We start from the raw sequence: 23101 nt of genomic DNA, 5'->3' as shown, positions 1-23101 counted from the left end.
AAACAATTAGAATAAACAAAGTCACAGAGTCAGGGGCAGGGTGGAGATAGGGAATGGGAAGTTATGGCTTAAAGTGTACAGAGATCCTATTTAGAATGATGGAAATCTTTTGGTAATGGATTATGGTGATAGTAACACAATATTGTGAACACAATTAACAGTACTGAAATATATATCTAAATATTATTAATAGGAGAAATTCTAGATTTTGTATGTGGTAACATAATAATTAAAAAAAAAAATCCTTAGCAATACGCAACAGAAAGAGTGAGCCCTAAATTAAACCATGGACTTTAACTAATAGTATAATTATAAAAATGTACTATCATTAATTATAATAGATGTTTCACACCAATACAAGATAGGAGGTGGGGTGGTATATGGAAATCCTGTATTTTATTTATGATTGTTCTGTAAACCCACAACTTCTCTAATAATGAAAAAAAAAATAAGTGTCTTTTCTTCCTACATAACTCCATAAATACTCAATTACTCAGCTGTACAATTTAAAGTCTATGTATCTACCATATGAACATTTACCATCCAATCTATTAGCAAATACAGAATCTGAATTTTGGGAGAGTATGAGAATAGGCTTTTAGAGACTGCTTTGGTTTTGTAGTCTCTTGACAAACCCTCTGAACAGTAAATCAGTCTGCTTACTTATCCTAATGACTATCGAGACTCAAAGAAGTCCCACAGACATATCTGCAAAATGCCTTCATTCGATACAAATCTTAGATTACTTAACAGAAAGCTGTTTGCTGTTTTTGAATGACTGGAAAATATACTATCTTTTAAAACTGTAATCATTGTTTTCCTAAGCATGAGTCCTTGAATTTGGTCAAATGCCACCTCTGAATTTGTTGATATAAATTTGTGTTTCAGAATATTAATAGCAGAATTAATTTACAATCCTTGTCCACACAAATTGCAGTAAATTACAGTTCACCAAATTGCTGTACCAAGCAGAAAACAGAAATGGTCATGGATTTCACAAAGCAAACACAGTATTCATAAAATAATTACAGACTTGTCACCTTAAATGTATCCAGTTGTGTTCTCAAAAGTGATCAGTATTAAGTAGACACTTTCATCCCACATTAAATATGATTAACTGTACAGTTACCAATTCTTTTTGCTTAGTGTTTATTTTAGAAAAGTTGGTTCTTCTTTCTTCTTCTGAAAAAGAAAAAAATAATGTGAGAAATAATATTAGAGAATTTATGTGAATAAGTGAGTTTTATTTGTAGAAATGAATATGCCACTGACATTGTTCACATGATTTTTTATTATTTAATAATTCTTACATCATAGAATTTGGATTTATATATAATCCATTTCTTATAGAGAATAGAATGCATTTAGAACCCTAGGAAACATAGTTTTTTGTTTGTCTTGTTTTTCACTTTTAAAGCAATACCATTGTGAATAAGCTAAAGTAATTGAGACAGACCTGTGGAGCTTTAACTGACCTGATGTTAACTTTAGTTTTAAATAAATTACTGTAACCACATGCAAAGCATATGTAAATACACATACAATATACAAGTTTCTTTTATGATGTTTCTATCTGAAAATACAGAGAACACATTGATTTTTCAACATAAAACTGAAAAAATGCTTTTAAAAAATCTATGTATAGAGGATCTAAGATGGCAGCATAGAGAGGAGTGGAAGCTAGTCAGTCCCCCTGGAACAATGAATAAAAAAACCAGGAACAATTAGTAAATAATCCGGAATAACTGCGGGGGGACAAATGTGACCGTCCACTCATCATATACCACCCTGAACTGGGAGGAATGCCTGAGATCACAGCATAAAATCTGTAACTAAAAACTGTGGATCCAAGGTGGGAGACCCCTCCCCCCACAGCCCCAGCTGCAAAGCCTTGTGGTGCTAGAGAGAAGCTCTCTTCCAGCAAGCAAATATAGCTCAGCTGAGCTCCCACTGGGGTGTTAATTAGCCAGTGTGAACTGCTCACTACGAGCTATGAATCCCCAACAAGCAGACAGAGGCTTTGGGTGATGACTGACCTTGGAGAGCTGGAGGGTCTCCATGGACTAGCCCTGAAGGGGAATATCTGTCCCTGTTTCGGCTCAGTGGAGAAAGGCTCAGCCATTTTCAGTTCTCACTGCTCTGATCCAGACAAGGGTGGAGATAGCACAGGCAGAGAGAGACCACTGAAATGCTGATGACCTCTCCCTCGGGGGTCTATCTTCTCTAAGAGGAAAGGGGTGGGACCCAGCTCTACTACCTGCTTTCCATTCAGAACCAGACCCCAAAGCCTGGGGGAAAACAGCCACAGGCCATGCCTCCTTACACCACCCTGGAATTACAGGCTGACAGGCACCACCTACTGGGCAGAAAAGCACAGTGACCTGAGGCATCACAGGGTGTACCAGTTTTCTAAGACACACCCTCAGGGAAACCTGATACTGAATAGTTCTTCCTTCTGGGACCTGAGCCCATTCTGGTCTGGGAAAATCTGATTGGGGTACCAAGGAAACCAAATGCCTAGACAATATAAAAACTACAACCTACACTAAGAAAAATGAAGTTATGGCCCAGTCAAAGGAATAAACTCACACTTCAACTGAGATACAGGAATGGAAACAACTAATAATAAGTCAATTCAAAAAGTTTAGGGAAGATATGGTGAGAGAGCTGAACCATATAATGAAAACACTGGGCATACATAAGGTAGAAATTGAAAGTTCGAAAAACCAACTGGCAGAATCTATGGAAATGAAAGGCACAACACAACACATGAAAGACACAATAGAAACATACAACAGCAGATCTCAAGAGGCAGAAGAAAACAAGGCACCTGAAAGCCTAACACAAAAGAACAGATAGAGAAAAGAATGGAAAAATATAAGCAATGTCTCTGGGAACTTAAGGACAAAATGAAAAGCAAGAATGTACATGTCACTGGTGTCCCAGAAGGAGAAGAGAATAATAGAGGAAATAATCAATGAAAATTTCCCATCTCTTATGAAAGACATAAAACTACAGATCCAAGAAGTGCAGTGTACCCCAAACAAAATAGATCTGAATAGGCCTATGCCAAGACCCTTAATAATCAGATTATCAAGCGTCAAAGATAAAGAGAGAATCCTGAAAGCAGCAAGAGAAAAGTGATCCATCACATACAAAGGAAGCTTGATAAGACTATGTGTGGATTTCTCAGTAGAAACCATGGAGGCAAGAAGAAATGGAGTGATATATTTAAGATATTGAAAAAGAAAAACCACCAAGAATCCTATATCCAGCAAAACTATCCTTCAAATATGAGGGAGAGCTTAAAATATTCTCTGACAAACAGACAATGACAGAGTTTGAGAACAAGATACCTGCTCTACAGGAAACACTAAAGGAAGCACTGCAGACAGAAAGGAAGACAGGAGTGAGAGGTTTGGAAAATAATTTGGGGAGACAGTAGCACAGCAATGTAAGTACACTGAAAAAAGATGACTGAATATGGTTAAAAGGAAGGCTGGGACCATGTGGGACACCAGAACAAAAGATGAACAATAAAGACTGGGACTGTGTAACTCAGGGAAACCTAGGGTGCTCAACGATTGTAATAAAAGGTACAAATATGTTTTTACATGAGGTAGAACAAATGAATGTCAACATTGCAAAGTGTTAAAAATAGGGTGGGATGGGGGGGAAATACAATCAATGCAAACTAGAGACTATATTTAACAGAAAGATTGTATTATGCTTCCCTTAATATAACAAAGGCAATATACCAAAGCTAAATGCATATGGGGTTGGGGGGGAATAGGGAAGGGTATGGCACTCCTGGCACTGGTGATGTTGTCCGACTCTTTATGCTACTTTAGGTTAATGCTATCTTTCCTTTTGTCACTTTCTAGCTATCAAGTTTTGTGAGTTTTTTTGTTTGTTTGCTTTCTCTCTTTCTCTTTTCTTTTTCTTTTGCCTCTCTGCCCTCTTTGACTCTTCCTCCATCTTTGTGGAAGAAATGGAGATGTCCTTATGTAGACAGTGGCAATGGTACTGTTACATAAATATGTGACTATACAGGGAACCAATGACTGTTTACTTAAGAAGGAATGTATGGTGTGTGAACAAAACCATCTTAAAAGAAATGGGTTGATGAAGAAACCTTGATGGCACTACATTGAGTAAAATAAGACAGACACATAAAGGCAAATATTGCAGGGTCTCACTGGTATGAAACAATTATAATATGTAAACTCATAGACATGAAATGTAAGTTACCAGGATATAGAATGAAGCTAAAGAATGGGGAGCAGTTGCTTATTATGAGCAGAATGTTCAACTAGTGTGAACTTAAATGTTTGGAAATGGACAGAGGTAATGGTAGCATGTTGCGAGAATAACTAACAGTGCTGAAAGGTGTGTGAAGGTGGTGGAAAGGGTAAGCTCAGAGTCACACATGTCACCAGAAGGAAAGTTGGAGGTTAAAAGATGGGAATGTATAAAACAGTGAATCTTGTGGTGGACAATGTCCATGGACAATATTAGAAATCTCTTTCACGAACTAGAACAAATGTATGACACTATAACTAGACATTAATAATAGAGAAGCATATAGGGAAAGAATATATACCTATTTCAAACTATATACTACATTTAGTAGTATTTTAACATTCTTTAATCAACAGTAACAAATTTATTATACCAAAACTATGAATCAATAATGGAGAGGGGGGGTGGTTAGGGGTATGGGAGGATTTGAGTTTCCTTCTTTTTGTCTTTCTTTCTTTTCTGGAGTCATGAAAATATTCTAAAAGTTGAAAAAAATTAATTGTGTTGAGGGATGCACAGTTGTATGATGATACCATGGGTAACTGACTGTATACTTTGGATCTTTGGACAGTTGTATGGTATGTGAACAATCTCAATAAAATATATATATATATTTTAAAAACAACAATAAAAAAATCTATGTATAGCCCTGAATAACACTAAGAAAAAGTAAATGATAAGTATTTCTGAAAGCCAACAAGTATACAAAAATGGGAATTAAGAATTGTCCCACAAAATAAATCAAAATGTTTATCAATAAAAATCTACAGGGTATCTACGTTTTCATGACTTTCAGAGCCAACTAGAAGTGATCCAAATTTGATTCTGCACCTTTCACTTATCACCATTATAAAACCAAATTAAAAGTTCACTAAAAGCTGATGATGCCTATAGGGTAGTTGATTGTTTTATGTAACCCCAGCTCATAGGGGAAAAATCACAAAGGGCTGATTTTTAATACTAATTTTGGTTCCTAATGCTTACAATAAATTAAGTTGACCACATTCTAAGTTCCAGACTGCCACACATGAGCTAAACTGCTCTGTGGGGATAAAACACTTTAGAAGCTTATAATTCCTACAGAATGTTTTGATTATTTTATACAAACTAAAGCATCAAAAAATTTCACAAAGGAAATTTCTGCATGGTTTAAGGCCACATAATCTGATTTCAGCCCCTGTCTTTGCCTTGAGTTAAAGGCATACTCATTGACTTGAAACAATAAACTCAAACCTTAACATTTCTGGACTGAATTCAATTCAGGACTTTGGCAGTATCAAAGGTAAATACTACACACAAGTTCAATATGATTATGTACAGAAATACAGGACATGTAGGAAATGTAGGCAGTCCGAAGTTTTAAATGAGCAACAGATATATATCATTGGCATACGTACATGCATGTAGATGAGAATCACTCCCTCACACACACACAACACTTTTCTAGTTTTCTGGCTTTCTCAGTTCTGAATTATAAGCTCTGGTTATAACTTAAACATTTATTTATACTATAAATGTAGAAAAGAACTGGAATGGTATTAATTAAACTACATGAAGAAAAGTTGGGCCATGCAAAAGTAGACTAAAATATAACTCAATTTGTTCGAGGTTTACAGTCAAAAACAAACGGCACAAGCTAAATAGGTAATCCTCTAACACCTTAGCCAAATACAATGGAATTAAATAAGGAGTTCACACAGAGAAAAGAGAAAACAATGGAATTTGCTCTAACAACTTTTTGTTTGTTTGTTTGATTTAACAAAACTAAAGTGAATGAAATTTAGTGAAAAAAAATAGTAGAGGAAACAGGACATAACTCTAGGTAGAGACTGACCAAGGGAAGCTCTGGCCTTGAGGATACCAGGCACAGCTAATATGACTACCTATGTGTATGTATACTGGTAAGACTCCAGCCTTCTCCTGCTTTCTCCACTTCCTCTTTGGCTATGTGGAACAATAGTGAGTGGGCTCGTATCTGCCAAGTAGTGGATGGAGATTCTTTTCTGTGGACACTAACCAAGCCTAGGGAAACACCCTACAGATACAGGCAGTTTGGAGTCACAAATGACAGTGCCCCAACCTGATCACTCCACAGCTGGGCCCACTAGTCAACAAGCCCTCTCCTACCCACAAAGAGCTAATGAAACTTTTAGCCCCTCATCCTTAAATAGGAAAAAAGAGCCAGGAATTCTTATAAAATTGGGGGAAAGGCTCAACTACAGAAAGAGAGATAAATAAACTGAATAAAAAGAAAGTTAGTACATACAGAGACAGTTGTAGGGAACAAAAACCAACAGAGAAATTTTATTTAATATCCTCATATAGGTAAGAAAAAATATTGCATCCATGTAACAAGAACAGGATGCTATTTTTTTAAAAGATCCCCATTTATAGGGAAAAAAGGAGCTTAATGGTACTATTTTATAAAAGTGAGGGTCCATTTAGAAAACAAAAAGGATCTCAGAAATTTAAAACATATTTTTTTAAGAAGTAATAGAAGAAATTGAAAATAAAGTTTAGAAAATCTCCCAGAATGTAAATCCAAAAGATAAAGAGATGGAAAAAAGAAAAGATAATAAAATTAGAGGATTAACAACAAAGTAAGAGTTCTAAAGAGAAAATAAAGGAAAGAGAATAAAGACAATGATCAAGAAAATTTTCCAGAACTGAAGGACATGAATTTATGGGTTAAAAGTGCCTACTAAGTAAGCAGCACAATTAATAAAAATAAAAAAGACCATATCCCAGACAAAATATTTTAAAATTTCAGCATACCCAGAATACAAACCAAAACAAAGAAACAAAAACACACAAAAAACAACCTTCAAGCATGTAGGGTGGAGGTGAGGGGAGTGGGAAACAGGTTAAAAAATAGAATTGGGAATCAAAATCAAAATGGCATCAGACTGGAGGAAGGGCAAGATGGCAGCATAGGGAGGTGTGGAGTTTAGTTGGTCCTCTAAAGCAGATAGGAAACAGCCAGGGACAACTAGTAAATAGTCTGGAACAACTGTTTGGGGTAAATCCATGACCAGACACACATCATATACCAGTCTGGAATGGGTAAAAAGGTTGAGACCACAGCGTAGAACTGTAAATAAAGCCCCCCAAATTCAGGGCTGGTATTCCTCCCCCACTGGCATGTTAGTCAGAACTGGAATGCTTCCCTGTGGGATAAAGAAGCAGTCTTACTAGGAACAAGTGAAAGTAGCTCAATGAAGTTCCAATCATAGTTTCAATTAACAAATTTGGACTACTGAATACAAGCTACAAGCACAGATAAACCTGGAACAAGTGGGAAAGGAACCTGGAGATCTCTCCTGGCTAATGTAAAAACTAAACCAAACTAAACTAAATAAATAAAAACAGAGGCTTTTGGAGTTGGCTGAGCTCAGAATACTGGAAAAGAGCTATACCCCAAGGAAAGGGGCACAGAGAGCCAGGTACCAACTCTGGCTCTTGACTGGCGAAACTGGGGGGCTGGGGACTGGCTCTGAAAAGGGAAATTTTTTTTCTCTCTCTCTCTCTTAAAACTACTCTCAGTAGCTCATTAGCAAAAGCCTCAGGCATTTTCAATTGTCAGCACTGACACAGGCAAGAATGGAGTTAAGATAGGTCTGAGGGACAAAGTAAGGAGTCAAGTGAAGAAGATAATTCTCTAAAGTGTATATCTTTCCCAAGAAAAGTGAGTTAGGGACCATCTCAAGTGCTGGTCCTCCTTCAGAGAATTCAGACCCCAGGGCTGGGGGTAAAAAAAAAAAAAAAAAAAAGCAGAAACTGCTTAAGCTTGGCTTTTGACTCACCCTCGGACTAAACCACTCCCCTGGCAGAAACAGGGCATGCTAAGAATTAAAGGCACCACACATCTTTACGCCACTGGGGAGCTGCAGACTGACAAGCACCACCTGCTGGGCAGGATAGGAAAAGCACAGAGTCTAGAGGCCTCACAGGAAAGTCTGACAACTTTCCAGGTCTCATCCTCAGGGAAACATGATACTGATTACACCCTCCTCTGACACCTGGACCTGTCTAGTCTGGGAAAATCGGTTTGGGGTAGACCATATCCAGTAGCCATCTTCATATAGGCAGGGTTAGAACCAGAGTAACAAGAGCTGAAAAATTCTGATCAGTTAAACTGAAGCTATGCTAGAGGTCTAGAATAAGTTGAACTGAATGCCAAAGAACAAGAAAACCATAAGCAAAAGTGAAAATAACCTCTAGAATAAACTAATTAAAGAAACCAGATGCCTACACACCAAAAAAAATTATGAGTCACACCAGGAAAAATGAAGACGTAGCCTAGTCAAAGAATAAACCAACAATTCAAATGAGATACAGAAGTTGAAACAACTAATTAAAGATGTTCAAACAAACATGCTAAATCAAATCAATGAGTTGAGGGAAAATATGGCAAAATTGATGAAGGATATAAAGAAGACATTACTCAAACATAAGGAAAAACTTGAAAGTCTGAAAAAACAATTAGCAGAAATGATGGGAATGAAAGGCACAATGGAAGAGGTAAAAAAAACACAATGGAGACTTACAATAGCACATTTAAAGACACAGAAGAAAGGATTAGTGAACTATAGAACAGGACATCTGAAATCTTGGGCATCCAAGAACAGGTAGGGAAAAAAATGGAAAAATACAAGCAGGGTCTCAGAGAATTGAATGACAACTTGAAGTGCACAAATGTGTTTCATGTGTGTCTCAGATGGAGAAGAGAAGGTAAAAGGGGCAGAAAGAATGATGGAAGAAATAATCACTGAAAATTTCCCATCTCTTATGAAATATATAAAATTATAGAACCAAGAAGCACAGCATACCCCACACAGAATAGATCTGAATAGACCTATTCAAGGACACTTACTAATCAGTTTGTCAAATGTCAAAGACAAAGACAGAATTCTTAAAACAGCAAGAGAAAAGTGACCCATCAAATAAAAGGGAAACTCCATAAAATTACATGCAGATTTCTTAGCAGAAACCATGGAGGCAAGAAGGCAGTGGTATGATACATTTAAGATACTGAAAGAGAAATACTGCCAAACAAGAGTGCTATATCTGGCAAAACTGTCCCTCAAAAATGAGGGAGAGTTTAAAATATTTTCAGATAAACAGACACTGAAAGAGTTTGTGAACAAGATACCTGCTCTACAAGAAATACTAAAGGGAGCACTACAGGAAGATAGGAAAAGACAAGAGAGAGAGGTTTGGAGAAGAGTATAGAAATGAAGACTATCAGTAAGGGTAAAAAGAGAGGGAAGATATTAAAATAAGATAGGACATATAAAATCCAAAAGACAAAATGGTAGATGGTAGCACAATACTGCAAGTACACTGAAAAAGCTGAGTGTGAGTAGGGTTGGAAGAAGAAGGCTAGGGTCATGTATGACACCAGAAGGAAAGACAGAAGATATAGACTGGAACTATTATAACTTAGCATAACCTACAGTGGGCAATGACAGTGATTAAATGTACAAATATAAGAACTTTTTACATGAAGGAGAACAAACGAACGTCAACATTGGAAGGTGTTGAAAGTTGAAAGGTATGGAAAAATACAATCAATGCAAATTAGAGTCTACAGTTAACAGTAACATTGTAATATACTTCCATGAAATGTAACAAAGGCAATATACAAAAGCTAAATGTCAATAAGGGTGGGATATAAGGGAGGGGTATGGAATCCATGGTGTTATTGCTGTTGTTTCTCCTTTTTATTTTGCTTTTATTTTTCATTCTTCATTTTCCCCCTCTTTTTCTTTCTTTGTGGGAGAAATGGAAATTTCCTCATACAGATTTTGGTGGTGAATGTATGTGCCAGTTTGAATATATTGTGTCCCCCAAATGCCATTATCTTTGATGTAAGATTGTGTAGGCAGATGTTATCAGTGTTGATTAGATTGTAATTCTTTGAGTGTTTCTTTGGAATGTACCCCACCCAATGGTGGGTGATAACTCTGATTGGATAATTTCCATGGTGGTGTTGCTCCGCCCATTCAGGGTGGGTCTAAGTTGATCAGCGGAGCCATATAAATGAGCTGACATAACAGAAGGAACTCAGTGCAGCTGTGAGTGATGTTTTGAAGAGGAACTACAGCCAAGAGGGACACTTTGAAGAAAGCACAAGCTGCAGATGAGAGACAGTTTGAAGACAGCTGTTGAAAGCAGACTTTGCTCCGGAGAAGCTGTGAGAAGAAAAACACCCCAAGAGCAACTAAGATTGTCATTTTTGAGGAACTGCAGCCTAGGGAGGAACGTCCTAGAAGAAAGCCATTTTGAAACCAGAACTTTGGAGCAGACGCCAGCCACGTGCCTTCCCAGCTAACAGAGGTTTTCCGGACACCATTGACCATCCTCCAGTGAAGGTACCCGATTGCTGATGTGCTACCTTGGATGCTTTATGGCCTTAAGACTGTAACTGTGTAACCAAATAAACCCCCTTTTATAAAAGCCAATCCATTTCTGGTGTTTTGCATTCCAGCAGCATTAGCAAACTAGAACAATGTATAACTATGTGATTATACCAGGAAGCATTGATTGTTTACTAAGGATGGATTGTTTGGTGTGTGAATAAAACTGTTTAAAAAATAAACAGAAAGATACAAGTGCTTAAGAAAATGTGGAGAGAGGGGTGTACCTATTCATGGATGGTTGGGAAGTAGAATGGTGCAGCCCATCTGGAGGGCAGTGTGGTGGTTCCACAGGAGGCCAAGTATAGGGTTGCCATATGATCCTGCAACCCCATTATTAGGTATATACTTGGAAGAACTGAAAACAGGGACATGAATGGACATTTGCACACTATTATTTATGATGGCAGTATTCACAATTTGAAACAGATGGTGGTGGCCTAAAGGTACATCAAATTATGAAAGGAAGGGCAAGTGGTCTATGCATACAATGGTATACTGAGTGGCTGCAAGAAGGAATGAAGTTGTGAGGCACGGAACTAGATTAATGAGCCTTGAGGACAATATGTTGAGTGAAATGAGCCAGAAATGAAAAGATTAATATTATAACACCTCACTAATATGGACTAAGTACAATGCACAAACTCTGAGAATTGAATTCAAGAGCATAGATTATCAGAGGAATGCTTATTGTAAAGGTTCCTAGATTGCAAACTCTTACAGAAGTCATATCTATTCATGAGTTGTTATGGTTATTTCCAAATTCTGAGATTCTGGGCTCTTTGTGTATACCCTAGTTGTTCCCTGAAACTTCAGGTATCTATGTGACACCTGAGACTCAGAGCTAGAGTTCTGCAGTTATGAAAGTCAGCATTAGCCCATACAGCAACTATTTAAAAAGGTGAAAAAAGATATCAGACTTCAATTAGAGATATGAATGAAGCTGATCTGGTTAGGACTAAGGCAAATCAGACTAAAGGGTAAAATGATGATATTGACTGTGTTTTAAAACTTCAACTTATGTGTGAGACCAAAGGAAAAGATGTTTATTTAGTGCAAAATTTATATTTTCTGTAGCATACTATCTAATTTTTGTATGTCAGTTTATTTGAACACCATAATTACATGGAACTTTGAATAGGGAGTGAGATCTTGTTGGTTTGTACAGATGCCCTGACACATCCCAGAGTAATTTGGGCCAAGAATAAAAAAGTATTTGCACAGCCCCCTTGAAGAACTGGGGGAAAACGTGGAAATATTAAACTTCCCCACCAGGGGCATTCCTGATATCCTCGCAAGCATTGGGGTCTACCAATTTAATAGACCAAGCCCTTGATCTTGGGGCTTGCCCTTATGAATGTATTCCCACAAAGGAGAAGCTAAGCCTACTTATATTTATGCCTAAGAGTACCCCTAGAGAACCTCTGCTGTTGTGCAGATGTGGCCTCTCACTCTAAGCTAACTCTGGAGGTAAACTCACTGCCCTCACTGCCCTCCCCTGGGAGATATGACTCCCAGGAGTGTAAGTCTCCCTGGCAATATGGAACATGACTCCTGGGGATAAGCTTTGCCCTGGCATCATGGGATTGAGAAAGACTTCCTGGACCAAAAGAGGGAAGAGAAATGAAACAAAATAGAGTTTTGGTGGCTGAGAGATTTCAAATAGAGTCAAGATGTCATTCTGCAGGTTATTCTTATGCATTATATAGATATCCCTTTATAGTTTTTAGTGTATTGGAATAGCTAGAAGGAAATACCTGAAACTGTTGAACTGTAATCCAGTAATCTTGATTCCTGAGATGACTGTATAACTATATAGCTCTTATGGTGTGACTATATAAGTGGGGAAACCTGGTGACTGACACTTCCTTTATCCAGTGTATAGACAGATGAGAAAGGAAACAAAAATAAAATAAATAAATAAATAGAGGGGGATAAGGGGTATTGGATGTTTTGGGTGTTCTTTTTTATTTTTATTCTTATATTTTTTTTTTTTTTGGAGTAATGAAAATGTTCAAAAATTGATGGTGGTGATGAATGCACAAATATATGATGATGCTGTGAACCACTGATTGTACAGTTTGGATGACCATCTGGTATGTGAATACATCTCAATAAAATTGCATTAAAATAATAAATAAAGTAAATTATTTTTTTAAAATGGCATCAGAATTCTCAACAGCAACATTAGAAACCATAAGGAGTGCCTTCAAATTTCTGAGGGAAAATGACTAACAATCTAGAATTCTATAACTAGCCAAACTACAAGTCAAGTGAGAAAGTAGATACAAAGATGTTAACTAGGAAATAGAAAGATATGGAATCCAGGGTATATTAGTTAGGGTTCTCTAGGGAAACAGTATCAACAAGAGATATCTATAAATATATGATTTATGACAGTGTCTCACGCAACTGTGGATATGCATGAGACCAAATTCTGTAGGGCAGGCAGCAAACTGGCAACTCCAATGACATGTTCGATGAACTCCTCAGACAACAAACTGGCAACTTTGATGAACTCCTCAGGAAATGCTTCACTGGTCAGCCAAAGAAGAGAAGGTCCTCTATCTGTCTCGCTTAAAAGTCTTCAACTGATTGGATTAAATCTAGCTGATTGAATTCACTCATTGTGGAAGACATGCCCTTTGTTGATGTAATCAGTCACAGCTGCAGCCAACTGACTGAAGATTTAATAAACCAGCCTTCTGATTTATTAACCAGCCACTAATGTCCTTGCAGTAACAGTTAGGCCAGTGCTTGCCTGACCAGACACCTGGGTACCATCACCTGGCCAAGTTGACACATGAACCTAACCATCACACAGGGTATAGAAAATATATTACAAAAGAGACAGAAAGAATCTTCAGTCTAAAGGGTAAGGGAGATCCCAAGAAAACTACAGTATAGCAGATTTTGAAAGCACATTGGACCAGGAAGACAGAATCCAGGAAGGATGTTTCTAAGAGAAAAGCAATGGAACTTGTTAATTATCTATGAATTTTGACAGTAATAACACGAGTTTCAGACCTTATAGTGAAAGTTTGGGACTGAATGAGTAACATGTATATAAAAAACTAAGCAAAAATTGAACACAAGATAGTTAACTCCAGGAAAAAAAAAAAAAAACAGTAAGTAAAAAAATATATAATAGATTATTATATGTGGATTAACTGTAACCAGTATTAATATAGCCCAATAAAATAAACACTAAATTAATTTAAAACTAGGGAAATTAGAAGAATGAAGGTAGGGTAAATTGTTTAGATAAAAAGCATAAGAAAGCTAAAGGCTTTGTAGAAATCAATAAACAATATCTAAAATAGAAAATCAAGAATTAGCATATATACATGTTATTTGGAAAAAATACAAAAAACATCAACAAAAAAATATCTAAAAGAGTTGAAAATGGTTGCCTCTGAAGGGTAGGAATTGAAGGGCAAGGGAGAATGTGGATAGAGACTGCCCCGTTTCATCGTAAGTCAAGTGTCCTACATCACACTTTTCTCAAGAATTACGTCCCATTTTACATCGGTAGTCCTAGTGTACTATCCCGTTAGTGTCGCCCTTTCATTCTCAAAATTAAATGCTCAACCCAATTATAAGCTTTGTAGAGTTATTTTACTTCTAAATTATGCACCTGTATTGCTGTATTAAAATAAAAGTGAGGGCTCTGGAGTCAAAGTACCTGGATTTATGTCCCATTTGTGCCTCTTAATACTTACTGAATTTGGGCTCATTGCTCCCATATATGGTATTATGTTAAATGTCCACAAAATTTATTGAGTTGACTTAGAATGAATCTATTTCCTCATACTGGGTTTTCATTTAAGTCTTTATCGTTATAACTGGAAAGCAGTGACAAGTTTAAAGTTAAAATCTCTTTTTCCTAAATCTCTGAGCTATAGTGACTAGGTTTTCTGTGTGATTGTTTGAAGAAAAGAACATATATGGAATTTTCATTACACGGCAAAGAGCCAGGTAAACTATAGCTTTTTAGTTCATTTCACTTTTTTTTAACTTCAGATTACAGTTAGAGAAATAAATATACTGCTTGCTCTCAAATCTTATTTTCCCCTATATGTTTCTCTATTAATCATTTACAATTTGGGAATACTTTCAGGAAAAAATGAACATGTATAATCACAGATTGTGAGCAATTGTGGAAGCCTGTCTGACTTTTCTAGATGAAGCTGCAAAATTTTCTTAGTTACCACGCTCTATGGGACCCTGAGAATACATCACTGGGTTAGTATCAGTTAGTAAGACATGTGAACAGCCTCAAAACAAAATGTACCAAAATGTACTACGCAATGTTTCCAACATTAATTCATTTGACTCCCGTAAGAGTTAGCACTATTTTACAGGTCACATAAAGATTAATTAGATCATTTTTGTAACACTGATTAACAGACATTTAAAATATCATCCAATATTCTTATGGTTATTACTTCAACAAATTGCCTAATTTAAAGATGAACTTTAATTAGGCTGCTCCTGTGTTTTAAACCTGACATTTCAATTTTTATATTCCTGCTTCCCAAATTTTATTCCATTCCAGTCCCACTTTCTCAATGAAGTCTTTTGCAAGAATTTCAGTCTATATGATCTCCCCTCCTTGATCTTGACTGCCACATTGCAATTGATTTTATTCTGCCTTCAATTATTCTTTAAAAATCTTATGTGTCTAGATTTCACAAAATTTTAATGTTTATATGGTAGTTTGAAGCTGTATGTACCCCAGAGAAATGCTCTTAAATCTAATCCATTCCTGTGGATGTAAACCCATTGTAAGTAGGACTTTTGATGAGGCTACTTCAGTTAAGATGTGACCCACCGCATTCAGGATGGGTCTTAATCTTATTACTGGAGTCCTTTATAAATGGAATGAATGGAAAAAGCCATGGAAGTAAGAAGCTCAACTTGACAAAACGCGGAAAAGAAGGGAGAGATCAGCAAATGCCACCACGTGCTTTGCCATATTACAGAAGAGCCAAGAATTGCCAGCAGCTGGTTTTTGAAAAGAAAGCATCACCTTGATGATGCCTTGATTTGGACATTTTCTCTGCCTAAAAACTGTAAGCTAATGAATTCCCATTATTCAAGCTGAACCACTTCATGGTATTTGCTTTAAGCAGCCTAGAAAACTAAAACACTATTTAATGGTAGGGGCCTTGTGTTCATAACATGACTTTAGTTTTAAACAAACATTCAAAAACTTAATACTTTCAGATGAATGTCATTCTCTTCAAAGTAGTCACTTGGGGATTTGGACCCTGTTCAACACTGCTGCCATTTTTAGCACTATGATGCTTACAGTACATTCTCCTGATAGCCTCAGTAGTAGTAAATTTTCTTTCTTTGAATTTGAAATTTTTTTTGCAAAACAAACACCTCATATAATCCTAAATACAATTCCTGAAATCAGAGTTTCTCAAATTTTTAATTGTAGTAACTTTCAGCTTCCTATTGCATAGGCATTGTTGTGGACCATACTTATTTTTATATATCATTTTAGAATTTTTTTATTGTTTTTTTTTCATCTCTTCCCCCTCTACACTTTTTCTCATGCCTGTGTTAAACTGAGACACAACTGATCACTCAACCAATGTCTATAATATTGAAACCTCTCATCTTTTTGTAGGAGGCAACCAGCAATCAGAAAGAAAAGTAATAAAAACCACATGGGCACTTCCAGCCAACTGAGTCCCTCAGATGAATCAGAGGTTAAATTTCTTTTCTCCAATTTTTATAATGGAACACACCCAATCCTGACATACAGTAAAAAGTTCTAAATAGATCTGGGTTTCAAGTTCCAGAAGACTAAGATAGAGTTGCTAAAATACTATGCCCTGATTCCCCTGGCCTTACCTTACAAAAAATCCAACCACTGTTGTGCTTGGAGAGGTGACAAAAATAGCTGTCTCACTGAGTACCTGCGGGGCAGGCAAAACCTATCCTGGCATGGACGCTGAGGCTAACTCCCTCCATTAATGACTTTCATCATTTTTGACATGTGGGGCTTGCTATATACTAACAGGAAAAGATGAGAGGTGGGGGAAGGGCAAGGAGGGTTAAGCTCACTGACCCTTGACTGAGCCTTGCTTCTAGTTATCCCCAAATTCTGCAATTTGGTAACCTTTTTCACTTCTGCCCTGGAGATTCTTATGGGAATGGTGAAGGTCCTGAACTGGAGCCCTACAAATAAGAAGAGATATTGTAGGCTCAAATAACCAGAAATGGAGTGGAGGGTGAGAAGCAGAGAAAAAATTTTTAAAGTGGAGAAAGGGAAAAAAAAAGGAAACAAGGATACAGAAAATAAATTTAAAGAGAAGGATGAAAAAAGAAAGCAAAGCAAAAGAAAAGAGATTTAAAAGGAAGAAGAAGAAAGCTATAACAAGAATTTTTTCTATGTGAAATATTGATAATTAACAGAGGAAATTGAGAATCCAGGATCCTAACACTGGCTAAGTATATAATATTATGAAAAGCTAAATATATTTTGCCTCTTTTTTCTTCAGATGTAAAATGGATAAAATAAAATTAATTTTATTATAATATTAAAATCTCAGCTCCTTGAAAAAAAAGAGCTACATTAAATTCCATTAATAGAGTGGTTTGGCAGGAAACTTTGCCTCACTAAGAACTATGGAGTCGAGATATACAATTAACTTGCAATTCCAAGTTTTTTTTGCTATCTTCTAATCCTGTTTCCACAATGCTTCTCCCTTTTACTTATCACTTCATATCTGATCTCCCTTGTCTTCACTCTGTACTTGTTAAGGGTTCATCCTGCTTACCACTGCCAGGCTGATCTTACAGAAACATTACCTTAACATGCCAGGCCTTTATTCAAAAATCCTTCAGTGTGGCCACACTGCCCTCTACATAAAGTCCAAAGTCCCACACATGCCATTCAAAGCCTTCCAGGATTTAACCCCAACATACTTTATAGACTTACCCCCACTTCTCTCCTCAAGCAACTTGCTGCTCAAGCTTCTCCAACTCTTCCCTATCTGAGGTCAAATGTCAGGGCTATGAATTAAGGGTGGAAGCGGAGGAGCTCTTCAGGCTAGAGGCTCAAGAAGCCAAGGGTTGATGTGTTGTCTGTCATCCAGGGGCATCCCAGAACCTAGCCAGAAGCCTAAGACAAGTAATATTGAAAACATGTGACATTGATGATGGGCAAATTTGGGACTGAAGCTAAGGAGTAGCAAATGAGTAAAGGAAAAACAGGAGCAAATGGCAACAGAAACAAATGGAGACAAAATAATGAAAGAGGACCCAGTAAGAACGCAAGAGCAAAGTCTAGTAACAAGAATCAACAGGGGTGGATAAAGGAAAATTCAAGGGAAGCCTCTGAGAATGAAGGGAATACCTAAGAATGAAGATCAGATGACCAGAAAAACTTTGTGTTTTTTTTTTTGTTTGTTTTAAATAGGAAAAGACACGAGGCAGGAAAAATCAGCAATAAACATGTCTGAAAATCCAGGTGAATTCTACCATCACAGGAGGATTTTTCCAATCCTCTTTTATCCACAGACACTCTCAAGGCAATGCATACATGCCTCTGTATAGGTTAGGGATTAAGGACATGGACTTTAGGAACCAGACTTCCCAAGATCCATCCCTTCCTAAATGTCTGACACTGGGCAAATTACTTAACTTTTCTCTTCATCAATTTCTTCATTATAAAATGGGGATAATTACAGTGCCCACCACAGAGGGTTATTCTGAGAATTAAATAGGTTAATACATGTAATACAAGTGTCTTAACTAGTGCCCAACATATAATATACACTCAATAAATTTTATTTATTATATTTTGACAGTACCAATGTATAAGTTCTGACAGTTAGTCACCTGGTGGAGGTGACCAAATTCACTTGATATATTTATTTATGTCTCTGTCCCTTTCTCCAAATATTTTACCTCTATATCTCAATCTATCAAAACCTACTCATCCTTCAAGCACGTATCAGTTTCACAAACACTTATCCCAACCTCCTCTATGAAGTCATTCTTGATCTCTTCTGTGAAATTTAACATCTATAATCTTAGCACTTACTGGCTTACATGTAGTCATATTCTGCATGTCACCTTGCTAAATGGTGACTGCTGGATTGCAATAGTTCCAGGTGAGCCTTTCACAGTCTGCCTTGAATCAGGAAGGGAAAAAGAGAATGGTCAGAGAATATGTAGAGCCTCCAAGCAAAAATATTTCCTACATCTTTGTCCACTTCAAATTATGCAGGTCTCCAGTAGTGAAAACTCTCTTCCTGAGAGTTTCTTGAAGGATGAAGACTCTTGGATGGTGGTAGGGAAAAGAATAAATGACGTGACACTAACTGCCAATGGAAGCAGCAATATCCATAATAACTCAACAATATCTTCATTCCATAATGATAACTGCTGGAAGACTGAAAAATGGTAGAAAAGGTATGGACTTTGAAGCTAGACAGAAGAGGCTTATTCCCTGCATTTGCATTTAATAGCTGTGCAATTCTGGAAAGTTTATTAATCTATATGAGGTTCAGTTTCCTCATTTTTAAAATTAGGGTAACAATATCGTCTTCACAGGACAGCTGTGAAGAGTAAAGAAATTATCAGTTTCTGACCCAGTTTCATTCAACAAATACTATTTTTCCTTCCCCTTACTAGAATCAGGGTAGGAAATCCCAAATAAAATAAACAAGTCATGAAACATAACTCCCTCTAGTCTATGGCTGAAGTCAGTTTTCCATGTTGTATCTTTTTCAAATTCAAAAAGCCAGTGAGTCACTTTAATAATTCCTATGAATTAATTAGATAGTATTCTGGAGGATCACAGTCCCAGGACTGTATGTTAATGGTATCAGCAGAGAGAGTTAAAAATAGCGTCCCACAATACGTTGGGAAATAAAAAGAATAGATCACAGAATGGCTTTTTAATTTCCATTTGTTTTTTTGTTTTGTTTTGTTTTTTTGGTTGTACTTTGCTTGCTTGATTTTTCATTATAAGCAAGTTATAGAATGCCAGGCTTTCAAAAAACTTCAGTTCAATTTTCACTTGTTCCTTTTTGCTGTAAGTTTATCTCAAGTGTAATGGAAGGGAAATAGATGAAATAAAAGTTCTAAAATATTTTTTTCAGTGGGCAGTGGTTCTTTCTAAGCTGTTCTTTTTATTTGCCCTGTAAATACACTAAATAGACTTCTGAACTATAGGAAGAAAAGCCATCATAAATAGAGTCTTAACTTGTTTATTGGGGAAATACTATTTCTCCTAATCTTCTATCATAAAGTTAAGACTTTATTGCTCAAAGTAATTGTGGTACGTAAATAACCTTTGCCATGTAGAAGGAAGAAATCAATGCTTATGGTCAGACTCAGAGCCAACTGCAGGATTAATCAGACTAGTAAGACTCAAAATATGTGAAAGTCAACAGGTGTCCAGTGTGGCCTTGGGATCAGACTGATGAGTATGTCCACTATATGTAACCAGAGTGGTCAATATGAGCAAAAGAAAACATAAAGACTTAAGTGATTGACACTGTGACGAGGCAGAGGTGACTTAGAGGTGACCTAAGACTTATGCTTATGGGGCATGTGTCTAAACATGGACAAGCTTGTGAATGGAAGAGAATGAAAAGGGCCCAGTAAACATAATGCACAAATATGTATAAACAGACAAAAAGGAGAGAAATATAGTGAAATGCAGGCCAGAAAAACAAGAGCAGACAGCACCAGAGCTGCAGGAATATAAATGATCCAGGGAGCTTTTGGATATTTGAGAAGAAAATTTTCATGGTTTCATTCATTCATTTACTCATTCATTCATTCAATTTATATGTATTAAGCACCAACCAGGTGTTAGACAAGGCTACAAAGATGAAAAGACAATCCTTGCCTACAAGAATTTTAGTAAGGAGAGAGACATGCAAATGAATAATTACAATACAAAATAATAAGTACTGTACCATGAAGTTTAGTGGGGACTAAAAGGAAGGAACCCTAAGTCTGCCTAGGGGCAATGTTGTATTTTTACTGAAATTTAATGGATAAGGAAGAGTTTTCTAGGCAGACAAAAGGGAGGTGGATTCCAGCAAGAGGGATCAGTATGTTCAAAATTTCAGAAATGTTAGAAAGCAAGCAATGTTTAGGGAAGTTAAAGTGGTATAGAATGTCTAGAATATGTTATTCAAGGGAAGTCACAGTAGATAATGAAATTTGACTGAAACACAAAGGCCACATTTTGAAAGGCCTTAAATGCCATGCAAAAAAACTTTAGATTTTATTCTATACAAGTTGAGAAACTAAAATTCTTGAACAGAGGAGTATTAAAATCAGATTTTCATGACAAAAATATCATTCCGGTAGAAGAAGAGATGGGAAGATATCATCTCACTATTAAATTCCTCTCCTACAACAAAGAGAGTGTTTCTTGAAGGCCCTGCTATTTTTAAAGCTTCCAACAAGTTTATCAACAGGATGTTGTATTTTTACCCGGTGAACTTTTACTAGTCTTTCTGCCAAAGAGTTAAAGGTAAGTTTTCATGTTTGGGTGAAATATTATTTTGGGAAGTTTACATAAATTACTGTAAGCAAATTCACATATGGGAAACTATGAAGGTGGCAGGATAATTCCTTTGTCTGATTTTGCCATATTTAAATTTCTCTTTCTAATTATCCTTGAAGATTTCAATAATGTGGAGATATTTCTGCATAATGTGTATGGTATAAATATTCAGTTCTTGTGAACAATGTTTTCTTTATTATCAAAATGAAAGCATACCAGAGTGATATATTTAAAATGTAAATTGGATTATGTGACTCTCCCTGCTTAAATCCCTTCATCGGCTTTCCATTGCTTTTATTTAAAAATCCAAACTCCTTGTCTCAATGTAAAAGGACTTGTGTAATCTGGCTCCTGGCCTACTTCTCTAACTTGGTATCTGGTTGTCACCCTGTTTTCACCCTCCCTCTGGCACTCCATGTTCCAACTATATTGGCTGCCTTTGAATTTTTCAAATGTACCAAGCCCTTTTCCACCCCAGGCATTTACCCATATTGTCCCCGTTTGAAGTGCTCTTTCTTGAGCTCTCTGCATAGCTGCCTCTTTCCCACCCTTTGAGTCTCATCTCAAATTCCACCTGCTCCGAAGGGCCTTCCCTCATCACCCTATCTATGAAGGCCTACTCCCTAACTCATCACCCTCTTTATTTCTCTTTCAGTACTTATCACAATTGATTTATTTTCATATTTACTTGTTTGCCTTCTGTCTTATTAACTAGAGTATGGCTCCATGAAGCAGGATATTGTCTGTTGGTACCATTGTATCTCTAACACATTGTATCTGCCAAATAGTAATCACTCACTAAATACTTATTAATAAAAGAAACAGTGGAAGAATGAAATCAGCATGGCCTGTGCCATCCATCCTATCTCAAATTTTTCTACATTTTTATTCCATGACATCTCTTTTTCTCTTGGGTCACATATAATAAATGTTCTTGGATTTTTGAGGTTAGTTTTTAAAACCCTGTTTCTCCTATCAAGAAAATCTTTAACAGGTATGATTCCCTTTGCCTCAAGACTTTTAACTCAAGAGTTACTGAGTCCCTATACCACCCTCAGTTATCCAGAGAATTTGAGGTTTAATCTATGGCCTCCCCTTTATGCATGCTAGAATTTAATACACTCTGTAGTACGATCTATTTGGTACTGTTACATAACTATCGTTAGCCATTGGTAGGGCTAAGCGCCTTTTTCCACCCCCAGCTTCACTTGTAATCTTGAAAGATGTCTCAAGAGTTTTGGGGAATGATTTAGAGGCTCCCCAACACAATAGATTTAGGAGTGCCTTATTTATTTATTCTGAATAAATCTGTTCCCTAGGGTATGAAATTATCTAACACAGAAGTAAAATAGAATTTTATTCATAAAAGTAAGAGGTTTTTTGTGTTGTTTTTGCTATTTTTAATAGCTGAGCAAGAAACTCCTTTTCTATATATCTCACTCCTTCCCTTAAAAATTACCCACTGTGGCCATTCTACCTACCTTGAAAATTCCCATCAGGTAATTATAACTTTTAAAAATACCCCAAATGTGATGAGAAAGAAGCCAGACTAAGGTCTGCAGAGCAGAAAGGCTGGCTACAGTTTGAGCATTCTTGTGTATGTGTCTAATGGTACTTAATGGCATTGTTTTTCATGTGGTGTAAACCTTGTTTTCAAAATAATTTCTTCAACTATACTTCTCTTAGGAGAGAGAAATTATATTTGAAAACTTATCCTTGATGAAAAGGCACACCCAGGATAGGTATTCAATATCTTATATAATATGCAATCTCATGCCATACACCCTTCACAAGGTACACTAGGAATTTAAAAGAAATATTTCCTCAT

Source organism: Choloepus didactylus, chromosome 2 (assembly GCF_015220235.1).
Source record: "Choloepus didactylus isolate mChoDid1 chromosome 2, mChoDid1.pri, whole genome shotgun sequence".
Taxonomy (NCBI): domain Eukaryota; kingdom Metazoa; phylum Chordata; class Mammalia; order Pilosa; family Megalonychidae; genus Choloepus; species Choloepus didactylus.
Note: the sequence above shows the minus strand (reverse complement) of the source record.